The sequence below is a fragment of the Aulonocara stuartgranti genome, assembly GCF_965226115.1.
Source record: "Aulonocara stuartgranti genome assembly, chromosome: 15".
NCBI lineage: Eukaryota > Metazoa > Chordata > Actinopteri > Cichliformes > Cichlidae > Aulonocara > Aulonocara stuartgranti.
Window position 1 is genome coordinate 38,413,487 of NC_138951.1, and position 13,446 is coordinate 38,426,932.

Sequence of the window (13,446 nt, forward strand, 5' to 3'; positions counted from 1 at the left end):
CAGTGCTAGCATCAATGAGCTATTGTCTGTGCATGAGTCTCCGCTGAGCCAAATCTCACTTGGTTTCCTATTAAAAAGTTCTAACACTATGAGTAATGGCTTGAACCAAAGGGACACTGTTCTCCCGTAAAGCCTGTAAACAGAGTGAACGTGAAGATGCGAGTAAACTGCGGACACGTGTGAACGTCTCTCAACGTGACCGGGGCTCAAACATGCATTTACCACCATCTGACAGTTACACACACACACTGACGCGCTCATACGCACACACAGAGAAACAATATTTATGTGTGTGTGTATTAAGTGCATACACACACACACACACATAAATATTGAACAATGATGTCCTCTAATGATTTCCATTACCTCCCTCCAAGCGCAGGCTGTTTCGATTTAAACTTTTACTGTTTCTTGACAACACGCATTAAACAACAGAGTGGAAAAGCACCGAAATAAACATCCAGACATTCAAAGTAATTGTCATGTGCGTGTTTATGCATGTGTCTGTGCTTTCCCCTGGGCTACCAATGTACTGCTAACATACACACTGGACTTTACACACAAAAAAATCGTCTCGTTAGTAGCCAAGTGTCAAGTGCAGACGCAGCTCCAGCATTCGAGCACTGACATCTGCCTAAATACTGATGTATGGGAAACATCTAACCTTCTTATCCACATAGAAATATTACACAAAACTATTAAAGCATCACGTTGATTGTTTTCAATCCTCTTTCTGACCTCCACGGAAAAGGAAGCGGCGCTTTACTTAGCTACACAATAAAATCAAAATCCCATAAGGATAACGTTTTGCACAAGTGCAACCTCTTTGTTAAAAGAGGTCACAAGTCTGACCTGCTAATCTAGCCATGGGCATCACTGGCAAGAGTCTTTTCATTTCTTGTAATTTGGCAACAATAGGAAAGAGAGTCAAATGCTCTGGCTTTAAATCTGCTGTAATTCAGCACAACACTACCACAAATGCAAATATCAACATATCTTCACAAAGACCCAAGTCAAGTTTATTTCTATAGCAGTCAACCAAAGTACTGAACATCTAAAATAATCAAGTAACATTAAAAAACATAAACAACCTCAGTAAAAGCAGCAAAAACAAAAGTACTCTGAACTCATTTTGAAGAGACAGTTTGTTCCACAGTTTCAGAGCAGCGACTGCAAAGGTGCGGTCTCCTCTGTACTTTAATCTGGAGCTCAGGACAGCCAGGAGCGTTTACTCAGGAGACCTCTGTGATCTAATGGGAGAAAGATCCGAGAGGTGAAAAGGTGCCAACCCCTCCACCCATGCTTTAAAAACCAATAATCACATCTTAAATACTGTACCCAAAACTCTCTCCCTTAGGTTTGCCACATTCTTTTAAAGGACCTTTGCCGTCACGCTGGGTAAGCACCACTTTCAGCACACAGGTTTAATCTTGTAGTACAAAAGCAAAGTAAAAAGCGAATAAAAGGAGGGCATGAAAAAAACGTGAAGTCAAGCAAAACGTAAAATTTGCAAAAGGGGACACAAGCTGAAGTTGTGGCTTACCCACCACACACCAACTTCCTCCCAGCGTCCTGATACAGACTCTCTTTAAAACAGGATCATCATCTATGGGCATCCAATATTGTCACAGCCAGAGCATCAGTGTGCAAATGCCTTGTAAATATTACTGTCCCACAAAGGGCACCCTGACCAAATATGTTGTTCTAGCTTATGTTACTTTTACCTTAAGATCAATAAAGGTCAGTAAAAATCACCATTTTAGTCCTTATACTTGTATTACAAAGGTTACAAACAGTTAAAGAGGACAAGCTCAATTTCAAAGGTTTTTTTCTTTTTCATAAAGAGAACATAAAAGATTTAAAATAGGTTTTGACAGCTGTAAAGTCTCATCCTTTAGGGAGTTAATGGTTAAATCAGTGTTACAGTCAAACCCTCAGAAATCTTCTCGTTATTGGATCCTTGGGAGGAACGATAAATCTTTTTTATTAGTCCTTTAAGCTATATTTGTTGCACAATCCTAAATCAAACATCTCACTTTTGTTTCACCACTTTGTTCATTTATTTGCACAAAAAGCAGGTGAGCGGTTGGTGTGGGAAATGTTGTGATTATTTACTTCCATTAGAATTAAGCTGTTTTTTAGACACGCTGATATTTGTGTAATTAAAGTAAACTTATAATATGTAAAGTATACGAGCACAGAATTCGATTTACCCTCTAACAGCTCCATCAGCAGACTAATAAGTACAAAATCTCAGAGAATTTGACAAGGTAATCATAGAGAACACCAGGCAAACCCATGCAAGCCAGCAGTTTATTTGACTTCAGCCCACTACATGTAAAAACATGGCTTTCCTGTGACCTACTGCTAATATGGTGCAGTTATTAGTTTGGCTTCAGCCCAGCTTTGCACGAACCCACTCACCTCATTTCTACATGCTGATCTGCTTTCAGTGGGTTGTATTCAAAGGCAGGGTCAATGTGTTTCTGGTTAGGAAGGGAAACACGGAGAAAAGGAAGCGAGAGGACGGAGCGCCCGGTCGATGTAAATGTTCCTCTAAATCAACATGGCCGAGCACACTTTCCTCAATGATTTTGACATTCAGTGCTTTAAACAGTGTAAAACAAATATCTGCAAACAATAAAGGAGCACTTTGGGGTTCATCAGTCCTGTAAGTGAGTATGATAAGCTGAGTGAAGAGAGTAGTCACTGACTGTTCATGTGATTTGTGTGTGGTTATGCTGTATTGAGAATTTAAGGTAAAACTGTGGAGCATAGGGTATACTACTATGTTTGTGTGGTATTCAGCCGTGCATCTAAGGAGAGGTGTGGTACTGGGAGCGAGGAGGAACGTGAAGCAACAGCAGTTCCTTACATGTCCTTTTTAGCATAAATGCATGTTAAAAGGCTGGTGTAAGCAGCCAATCAGTTCACCAGGCATCCAACCAGAAGCATGCAGTAACAAACAGCCACAAACCTCATCCCCCCCCCATATTTCCGCCTTACAACTAACAGCAGCTCTCTTTGATTCCATATCAGCTTGTTATCTGCCCACTTTTACAAGCAAATGGGAAATATTACAAGCACTCTTTCCTGGCTCGACATTACTTATGCTCTTTGAAGTGCATGTTTTCTCCCCAAAAAATATCCTTCTCCTTAAAGCGTTTAAGAGTCAAAAAATCAGCTGTTTATTCAAAGCAAGATAGAAAAAAATGTAACCAGTTCCTTTCATTGCAGATATATGCATCTCAGAAACATTGATGACAAATCTATGAAACATTATGTGGCATTTTTGCCATCAATCCAGCAATAGACAAATGATAAATAAATCAAAATCTTTCAAATAACTGGTACATGGTAATACTTAGAAGAGAAAAATATCACCTAGACAATTTGTTTTACCTTTATGACACTAAAACATTGCATATTTCAGTGTTGGGAGAACTACTTTTAAACTTGAGTTGAAGCTAGAAGCTATTCATCCATTCATAAACTCAGTTTAATATCTTAGCACAAACTATAGACGGCTATACCCCTTTTAACAGGAAGATGTCATGTGCTGTGTGAGGCACACAGAAATGCGCCTAAATATGCAGGACTCACACAAAATTAAACTTAAATGCTGCTTTATTGCTGAATTAACAAATACATTAACCAAGGAAATTACAACAAACCTAAACTGAGATATACTAAACGGACAGAACACATAGCCAGAGGATGAGGACAATCACACAAGGAAACAGAGAGAAATGCAGACAATTTATACACCCAGGGAATCAGGGCAGAGAGGTAACACCAGGGGTACCAGGCTGGATAATCTAACTGACAGGACGCACACAGGAAAAATGACTATCAGAATAAAACAGGAAACAGACAAAGACCAGCCACAGGAAAACATGGGAAACACACAGACTCAGACTGACTAAATACAGGGAACAGAGAGAAGAGACAGACACAAGACTTGGAGGACACAGAGCAAAGGGGAAAATAATACATAATAACTGGCACAGGAAACACTAACTTAACCACATAATTAGGGCTGCCACGATTAGTCGACTAGTCACGATTACGTCGACTATCAAAATCGTCGACGACTAATTTAATAGTCAAAGCTGAAGCTTTGTAAGATCCCAAAAGACGCAGGAATAAGTAGTAGGATTTAAGAATGTAATAACGGGCTGAAACAGAAGATGGCAGCACTGCATGTACAAGGATGCCAGCTGCCGTTAAACCCCGAAGAAGAAGAAGCTGTGTCCGGTATCGTAGCTGTGTCTAAATTCAGGAACCACATCCTCCTGTGCCCGTATTTGTAGGCCGATTACGTTACAGCGACATGATGAAGACTGTCCAAATTCAAAGACTCCAACAAATGCGGCCATCGTTTCCCCATATTTGAAGGATGGGTCGGGTGTATACTTCGTGGCCCAACCTATCCCAGAATTCATAGCGCGGCCCAGCTCAGTTTCCAACAATGGCGGCAGCTAGTTAGTTTTAATATTACTCGTATTATTCTTTCTGGGTCACAAAATAAACGTTTAACAGATTTTCAGGCAAGAATGTAGCTGTGTAAACTTCAAACATCTGTTCAGTTTACCAAGACACCGCATATTTTCAAAAGCGCTCCGACGTTTTCGGAGACGTCTGTTACCCACCAGCTCCATAGCGAGCCGGGGGCAAGGCTCACTAGAGCCGTGAGAACACCGGACTCCCGGCACATCGTTTTCAAACCCACCGCCGTGTTTCGCTACTCAGGTTAAACATGATATATAAGTCACTTAGATAACTTATAAGAGCAGATGGATGCTGGTGCAATAAGCTGGACGTTTTACCTCCAATGGATGCATGATCTGATTATCTCAAAAAATGCAAAATACGTAATTAAAATATAAAGATTACAAACAAGAAAAACTCAAAACTCTGGGTCACAGACCCAGGTACCATGACAGAAGAAATCTCCAGCAGAACCAGGCTCAGGGAGGGGCAGCCAGTGTGGGGGTGAGAACTATAAACTGTAAAATTATAACGTTTTCAAGTTCATGCATTTTTAAAAGAAGAAAACAAAAATCACACCATTGCTTAGAAAAACACCATTCTAACTGAAAAATGTTCATATATGTTTCCTTAGGTCATTGGTGTGAAATCACCTTGCAGCTGATTTCCATATTTTCAGTTAGAGCAGAGACCATACACACAAGTCAGTCAACCATTCTGCCCCTGCAGACGTTCCATCCCTACATTCTTAGCTGTCTGACAGACCTGCAGTGTAGCAGGAATGGTGGGATGAGCGTTCAAGAGCAACAATGGTTTTCATGGTCACAGACCACTGCATGGGACCCTATAAATGTCATTCCGCCTGGTGGGAGGAGGGGACGAGGATAGGGAGGCAAAAGTAGAATCACCCTGGCGATAACATTTTCCACAGGCAGTGCACTGTAACCACCTGCAGGTTCAAATCAAATCCCACCATCTCTCATTCCAACTGTCTAAAGCAGTGTTTGAACTGTGAAAGACTGGTTCAAACCCAACGTGCCTTCTGTCTGCAGAATTACAGGAGCATTCATAGAATTTGGGAATATATGAAAGTGGAAGGTAGGAGTGGATGGGTTGCTTCACAGGCAGGGCTTCTCAGTGGGAGTACGGTTCCAAACCACGCTGGTGTTGCACAGCCTGCATTGTGGACAGCCTGATCCTGGTTAGTGTTGTTCATAATTACAGCTAGCATGAATCAAACTGAGCAGGAGAGTTCAGTAAGATAACCTGGCATCTGGCATAATTCTGGCTTTGGAAAAATGGGAAATTTCATTTTGGAAACTTTGAGGGTAGCTCATGTTTCTGTTTGTGGAGATGTCTCGACGTTGAGTGACGCTGTGGGTAAGGGGAAATCGAAACCAATCTTTTTATTTGATATATGGCCACCTTAAGATTTTCTGGCATGATGAAAGGAGTTAGCAAAGATGCATGTGTCCAAACTGTGAACACACTGGAAAATATGGAGAGAATTTAGGATGCCTTATCAACAGAAGTGCTTTTTGAGATCAAAAGTGTTACTTTGGCAGGCTTTTTCCAAGTCTACAGTATGCTGCGTGACACTGCACAGCGAGTGTTTGAAATCGGCTGGTAGTGCAATGAAAAAAAAAGTCAGCCTGGCGAGATGCCAGGTTTAGGAAGAGGGCTTCATTTCTGCGTGTGCATAAATGCATCTGCTGCCAGCGTTCAGTGTGTTTTTATGTTTATTTATCTACCACTCAGCCTGCCGCTGAGCGTTGATCCACAGCAATCATTATCAGAGGTGTTAATGGTTACTGATAATACCCAGTTATAAACAGTACACGGTTAGCTGCACTGCCCCTACACAAAAACAAACACAAAGAGAGGCTTGAGCATGCCAAGGGAACACATACACACACAGGGACTGGCAGAGCTAATCTAAGCAGCAGGGCTTCTGACTAGGCTTCCACAGGCGATGTTGGTGTCTGTGGCCCAGTGCCCCGAGGGCATCAGCCTATCACTCTGCCTGCAGGGCCTGGCTGGACCTCCGCGCGTCAAGGGCACATGCTCCTCTCCACTATACCCAGCCATCACCTACTCTCTGCTGAATTATTGATGAGCTCCCTTGCCCCGCAGAGCTCTTTGACATCTTCTGCAGTACAGAGTGATTCTACTGTAACAGTGTGCAGCTAGACTGAATTAGAGTTTGGAGATTATAGCATTGGGCGCATGTATGTGCAGACTGAAGGAATGTATACTGTAGATGCATGGGCAGATAGAAATATATGTCTGAATGAATGCATGAATGGCTTTTGGCTTCTGCACTCTGCTCAGTGAGCCTGTTTAGTAAAACAGTGTGTGGTGTGAAATCACACTGTGGGTCAGGGATGTAAAATGTTGCACCCTGCTCCTGTTTCTGAAGCCACTCTTTTGAGGACCTGGAGAAAATCCCAGTTCCATATCAGCACAGAGGGAAGGTGGAAGGCTTCCTGCGGGATTTGCAAAGGAAACCGGACTTTGTACTTGGGACTGAATCCTGCGATGAATAAAAACAAAGAAAACCTGAATTTTGCTATGTAAAGGTATTGTACATTTGTCTGAGAACGCAAACTTGTGAATGCATTGTACTGTGTGGAAAGATGACACGTAATGTTCTTGTCTGAGAATAAGTTAGCTTCCAGCCAAAAACACTGCAACCTTAGGAGCCTTTAACTGGCAGGAATACCATAAACCCTCCTTTTAAAAAGCTATAAATCAATTTGAGTAGACTGTACTTTTCAAATAAACACCGGACTCAGGAGAAGAGGGTGGGGGGAGTGCGGTGGTGGGGGGGTGGGGTGCAGGAGGGGTCAGATTTTGGGCAGTCAAGTCCTGGCAATGGATTATTGCTGTGACGTCATGAGTTTGAAAATCATCTGCATAGCTGTATATTTGGGGGGTGAGGTGCACAGTTCTGCAGCACTATATACAAATGAACAGTATTCAGATGTACAAACATAAAAATATCAGGAAAAAATAAATAAAATAGATAAATAAATAGTGTTATATATTTAAGGTGTGGGTTATTGCACGTAAGTTAAGTATTGCACAATGGTGATGGTAGTTGTGTAGTCTGCATATAGAGGGAAGTCCTTGGATTCGGGGGTGAAACTGTGCTGTCAGTGCATGTGTGAGTTCAGGGTGGTTATGGCTTTTGGGAAGAAAAAAAGCATGAATACTCCATTACCTTTATGCTCAATTTAAACTTGTAGCCAAACTATTCAGCTGCTCTATTCCCTCCTGAGCCCACCATGCTCTCAGAATCTCTTAACAAGCCATATTACATAGAGATTTTCCTCTTCAAATGAGAGATAGCTTATCAGCAGGGGATCGGTTTAAGATTAGAAGTAAATGGGGAACAAGGAGTGGCTATAACTCCAGATAAGTAGAAAACATATTTAAAAAACAGCTGAAATCACTAGGATTACAGAATGACAAGGAATACAAGAGTTTACTCTCAGAGCGAGTAGCTGGTGTGAGCATAAACAGGATTAAAGGAATTTAACTAAGAGGACTTGAGGCTCAGTGGCATCATTGTTTTGCTTCTGACAGTCAGTGAGGTTACGGTCATATGAAGACAGCGGCTGAGATTATGTGCTGCGGTACACAAACATCTATACCCCGATTTGTAAAGAAGGTAGGGGATTGCTTCTGGGCAACAAGGACAGGTTTGCATACTGCTGCTCCAAGCTCAGCTAATTCTGCCTGTCTCTCTGATTCCCAGTGCTGTTTGTGGGCAGGGAGCCTGGAGACTGAAGCTGTCAGGGTCTCGCATGAGACGCCAGGCTCTCTCTCCCCTGCACTCGCCCACCCGCATTTTCCCTGGCTCCCTTCCTCTGTCCTCTCCACCTCCACCACCACTACCCCTGCCGCTGCCTCAGCCTCCTTAGCCAACAGGCCAGCACGCCTCCTCCAACCGCTGTTTTGACAAGTGCTTTAGACATAATGTCACAGGGAACCCCCAGCCTGCCAAAAATGCTAACTAACCATAACACTAATTAGTCAGCAGGAGAAATGGTAGCTTGAACAGTGAGCAGTGCTGGTGGCGGCCATTGTGGGGAGACTTGGACCCTATCCTGATTGACAGAGGGAAAATCCAAGACCAAGAAGAGAGGTGGGAGTGGAGTCAGGCGGAGGGCCAGAGTGGAATTTCAAGGAGTCCATTTCCCCTGTTCACGGACGGCGAGGTTGGAGCAGGGCTTTCAGGAGGTGGGTTGGGTTTCTCATGATCTGTCCCTGGTGTGTTCTCCGCCCACCTATCTCTAAAGCCATCAGTGTCAGTGGGGTTGCTTCTCCCATAGCTGTTTAATGGTTTCATCACCCATGTCCCTAAGAAACTTCATAAGACAAACAAAGTCTTTTCTCTTGTTACTCACAGGTTTCTGTGAGCGTTGATGCAGTAGGATTTGATGGCCAAATTTTTAGGCCTGCCGGGGAAGATGGATACAGTATCAAAATTATTTAATCGTTAGCAAACTTTTGATGAATGACCATGTAATCGTGCCAGTTGGAAGAGTTTAAGTCTTGCAGATGGTAAAGGTATTACTGAAACGCAGTTTTATGGAGTGACCAGTTGCATTTAAGAAAGTTATGTAACCTAATAACAAAATAAACATAATTCTGAAGTAAAATCAGTTACAGTTGAGGGAAAATATTATTTTAAATTGTAATTACATTTACTGTTCAAAATGGTTGCGATAACAAAGGAGTTACATAAGATATCATTTTTGCACGAAACCTAAAGAAAACTTTCATAACATATTTCCAGTGAATGTGGGTCAGCAGTGTACAGGTTAGTGTACTGCGATGGCCTACACAGAGGTATTTCTATATATGCAGAGCCTTCATTCATTTGGCATCCACTTGAATCGTGTAGTAGGCAAAGCACACTGTGCTAAGTGAGTCTGCCATACCTGCAAACAGCATATTTTCACCACAGAAGTAGAGTGAGAGGCAGAGCCTTCAGCTGTCAGTCCCCTCTCAGCTCTTGGTCTGACTTTGGGAGGGAGACCCTCTCTCAAATTTACCCATTAAGCATTAAACTTTCCTTCTGGTAAATTCATAGTTGGTGACCACAGATGGGCAGTAACGCATCACTCCGATTACTTTTTTCAAGTAACGAGTAAAGTAAGGGATTACTATTGCAAAAAAGGTAATTAGAGCACGCTGCGTTACTGAGTTACTAAACCGTGATTTTGTTTGTGAGAGTGTCTCATGACAATGAAGTACGCGAGTGCGACGTTCGTGGCAACAGCTGTGTGCAGATCAACAATGGATCATATATCGAGTGCGGGAGAGAGTGTGAGCGTGCAGCGTTTACAGCTTGGAAGTACTGACCTTCGAGTTTGATTCCGTAAAAAGTGACAAAAACATTAGCGTCCGCTGTTCACTGCGTGAGAAGAAAACTTCTTTGTGAAATTCACAGAGAAACTCGCAGATCCTTCCACTGATATGACCGCTGTGGCACACCTGCACCAGGGCAAATCGCAATTAGTAATCAGTAATTAGTTACTGATTACTTTTTTCAAGTAACTTGACCAACACTGTTGGTGACAATGAACTATCAATTTTGCTGCTAGTTCAGATTGACATAAACGAGCAACTCTCCTCTCTTTTCACCCCTGATGCATTTTCTAACACTACTGCATGTCAGTAACTTTCTTCAGTTTCTTCTAGTCTCTCTATTTTTTTCACCTCACCCCCAAGCTGCCACTTCCCGAGCCAGGTTCTGCAGGAGGTCTCTTCCTATTGAAAATTAGTTTTTCTTTCCTGTGGTCACCAAATACTTTCTTGTAGGAGATCATTGGGTTTTCTCTTTAATACTATAGGGTCTTTACCTTACAGTATAAAGTGCCTGGAGACCACTGTTGTTGTGAGTTGGCACTACACAAATGAAACAAATATCGCATACCGTTCGATCTTGTAAACTTAACTATATTTTCCTTCTAATGCTTGCAAAAGGCTTTAACATGGCCCCGTTTACTAGTGTGAGCAGTAAAATGCCCGGTGTCAAACCAGCATTAAAAGATAAACGGTTATGGATTTTTCAGCTTTATTTTCCAGTTACCATTAAGTAAAAAAACAGTCACAATCATCCATCACACTTTGACTGGGTATCTAGTCATTTGTAACTAATAGCATTTCCAGCAAAATTTTGTACTTTTTTATTGCTCTGAAGAAGATACCAGCGTGCTACAATCAATAAATCCACCCAATAATCTCTTAAATAACCTAAAGAAAGAGAGCATTGTATTTTACTTGTTTATCTAAAACACATGAAGAGTTGAGGATTCGGGGAGAATCCCCTGCAGCTGCTTTCAGAACAATAAACACATGTTGTCAGCAGAGTAATGATAGTCTGATTGGCCCCTGACGCCCACAAGAGGAGGACAGCAGAGGACGACACTGTCTCTTAATAATGTCTCCAAGCTTTAAAAAAAAAAAACATGTGGTTTACCAACAGAATTTTCTCCCTCAGAGTCATCTTCATGGGCACACTAACTTACGTGCTTAGATTGGCTTAGTGCACTCTGTGAGGGAATGGAGACAAGAGTCAAAGCAGGCAATGAACTCTGTAACATGTGACTCATAATGTGCCAAAAAGTAAATCAGAATGCATTTGCTTTAAAAAACAAAATCTTGTTAAAATATACACAGGACAGTGAGTTCCACCAGTATAAAATACATTACATTCAACAAGCCACAAACTTTTGATACAGTCATGCAAGCAAGAACAAGCAGGGATGGTGTGTGGTTTCTTGTAACACTCTATCCATCAGACTCTGACTAAGAGAAAACGTGATGAAGCAGGGAACATGATGTTTAATGTTTAAAGCTATGGGAGGTTTGTGTTCGTGGTCTGGTTAAATATCATGCAACCACTACCGGACTTTATTGTTGATGGCACCAGATCGGTTGTCAGAATGAGCCACAGAGCCTTTCTGTTCCTCATCCGACTGTCTCATCAGTGTCTCTTCCCGACTCTGATTTTGAACATCAGAAGCTTAACATAAACCTCCCCAATCACAAATGGGAACAAGGCGCCGGACTCAATTATGAATGAAGGAGGAAAAGCTATGTAGTGTTAATTTTGCTTACAGTGAACAATGTGAGCAAAGTTACATTGTTCACTGTAAGGTAAAACTGGGTCATTAATACGATATGATTGCCCTTACAGGCACGTATTAGACTGCATCACAGCTTCTTGAAGCTTCTTTCACTTTACATGTTTGCAGACACAGACCATATTCATTCGTTCTATCTCTATAGAGTTATGAATAGTAGGAACTGAAAACCCCTGGCATTGTCCCTACAAAGTTAGTGAATTGTATGGCTGTTGTGGTTATCGCTCATAGGCCAAAGTTTTGGAAAACTGGAATTGTATTACTTGCTATTATTCTTTGCACTATAGCTCCTAAACATACCTGACTTTATTGTTGGCATTTTTTTACAGGGACAGGGAAAGCACATCCTCCGCCAAGGCCAGTGCACTACAGCTGAGATTGTGCTATTGGGTAAAAGTGTTGTGCATTATATGAAGTAACAATTCCTGCAGTATTGGCTCTTCTTGTTCTCATTTCAATTCAAGTTAAAGAGTGTAATGTTGAATTCAAACATTTTGTTACCCAATAGTTCTCAGAGCATCTTTCCAGCAACTCTTTTTCTAGATATCACCACTAAGTGCAAATGTTCAGTACAGATTGATCAGGTGTCAGGCAGTCTTTCAACCAATTATGTAGATCAGATGTTCTTACTGGATTGCTGTTGCTTTGAAACTTCTGAAAAAGTAAAACTTCAGCTTTGAATGACCTTTGACACACTTGGACATCCTCCATGTCTTGTTGCCCTTTGTTGCTGTTACTGTGAATCAGTCCCAGGTGAACACAGTTCACCAACCCTTTGGGCCACTGAAAGCTGATGTAGTCCCATCCTAGCTGCAGTCTAAATCCATGTTAGCATAACTGTTATTCAGGGATGCTACAACAAGCTAAGAGGACGTTAGCTAGTGCAGTTAGTAGTTGCAGTTTTATGCATTTTCATCATGAAAAAAGGAACCATATTATATTGATGTAAGTGCCCCACACTAAACAGGCCACTTCACACAGATTGCCCTTTCTTTTTTCACTTGCCCTGTATGTGCCCCTATTAAAGCATGTAGAGAATGAAAATAAAAACGCTGATCTTTGATATATAATATATTTTTACTGTTTTCATATTTTGTCCTCCCTCTTTTAAAAGCTCTGTTAATTATCCTTCACTTGATTAAAGTCAGATTACAGTGGCAGCAGGCTAAGGAGACTAGTCCAGCTATCCAGCTCTCCAGCCGCACTTTCTGGTTCTTCTTAGGGAATCCTGAGGCATTCTCAGGCCAGATGACATGCAATCTCTCCAGTCGGTTGTGTGTCTGTCTCAGGGTCTCTTTCCAGTTGGGTATGCCTGGAAAACCTCCAAAGGGAGGTACCCAGGAAGCATCATAACCACATGCTCAAACCTTCCCATCACTCGTGAATAACATCCCAAGATACTTTAACTCCTTCGCTTGAGGCAGTCTCTCTGGCCAAGCCAAGAGGGAACTTCTTTGACACCTGCCAAAAGCCGTTTTCCATGGCTTCTCCAAACTCCTCCCACACTCAAGTGTAGGAGAGATTTGAAAACACCATGAAGGCAGTAGCGGAAGCATACCACTGTGGAAGTATAACCCTGTGCTTCCACAACTGCTGAAGCCACAGCCCTATTGGTACTCTAATATCCATCTGGTGCTTCAGAAGACCCCTCGGCCCACCAAGCCCAGAAAGTCCTCAAGTTGCTATCTATGTTCGCAATCCCTGACATGTATCTCTTGCATGCTGGACATGGAAGTTAAAGATTCCATGGATAGGTTCCTCCAACAAGTGTTCCCAGTTCATCCTCACTACTTAT

At 42.0% G+C, this 13,446-nt stretch overlaps 1 long non-coding RNA gene across 2 annotated transcripts in view; it reads right to left on the reverse strand.

The window, feature by feature from the left end:
• LOC309689630 overlaps positions 1–9,957 on the reverse strand; it is a 50,890-nt gene extending 40,933 nt beyond the window's left edge. For both annotated transcript variants that reach the window (XR_014271473.1, XR_014271474.1), the window contains exon 1: positions 9,865–9,957. This is a non-coding gene — a long non-coding RNA (uncharacterized lncRNA). The remainder of the gene's footprint in view (positions 1–9,864) is intronic.
• Positions 9,958–13,446: the final 3,489 nt, after the last annotated feature.